The 621-nt window shown below is 37.8% G+C and overlaps 1 non-coding gene across 1 annotated transcript; it reads left to right on the top strand.

The window, feature by feature from the left end:
* Nucleotides 1-254: 254 nt before the first annotated feature.
* LOC128579998 (U6 spliceosomal RNA) lies at nt 255-361 on the top strand. Its single transcript, XR_008378363.1, has one exon. It is a non-coding gene; the product is annotated as a U6 spliceosomal RNA (small nuclear RNA).
* Nucleotides 362-621: the final 260 nt, after the last annotated feature.

Genomic DNA, 621 nt, shown 5'->3' with positions numbered 1-621 from the left:
ATTAGTTGGATTTAAGTAGGCTAACATTGTATGAAGTTAGCTGCCCCAAAATACTGGGTAGTAAATTCTGATCAATCCAATAGCTAGCAATGTTATAGAGGTTCTTTAGTTTTATGTGATGGTTTCGTCTTTTATGAACCATTGTCAGTTTTTCTCTGGGGCCAATATAGCCTGGCAGTGATGGGATATAGTGTACTAAATCCTGTGCCTAAATGTAGAGGTAAAGAAATGCTTTTTAAAAAATCCAAACGAGGGTGCTTGCTTCAGCAGCACATATACTAAAATGGGAACAATACAGAGAAGATTAGCATGGCCCTTGCGCAAGGATGACACGCAAATTCGTGAAGTGTTCCATATTTTAGGTTTTTTTGTGGCACATAATAAACACGTTGCAGCAGAAAAAAACATCCAAATGAGGTCTTGTACAGTGGTTCATGTCTATAATCCCAGTACTATAGGAGGCTAAGGCAGGAGGATCACTTGAGGCCAGGAATTCGAGGCCAATCTGGCAACATAACGAGACATTGTCTTTTCTATCTTGCTGTTTGTCTATCCATTATCTATCTATCTATCTATCTATCTATCTATCTATCTATCTATCTATCATCTATGAATCAAGTA

The sequence above is a fragment of the Nycticebus coucang genome, chromosome 2 (genome assembly GCF_027406575.1).
Source record: "Nycticebus coucang isolate mNycCou1 chromosome 2, mNycCou1.pri, whole genome shotgun sequence".
Taxonomy (NCBI): domain Eukaryota; kingdom Metazoa; phylum Chordata; class Mammalia; order Primates; family Lorisidae; genus Nycticebus; species Nycticebus coucang.
Note: the sequence above shows the minus strand (reverse complement) of the source record. Positions and strands in the feature narration are given on the sequence as shown.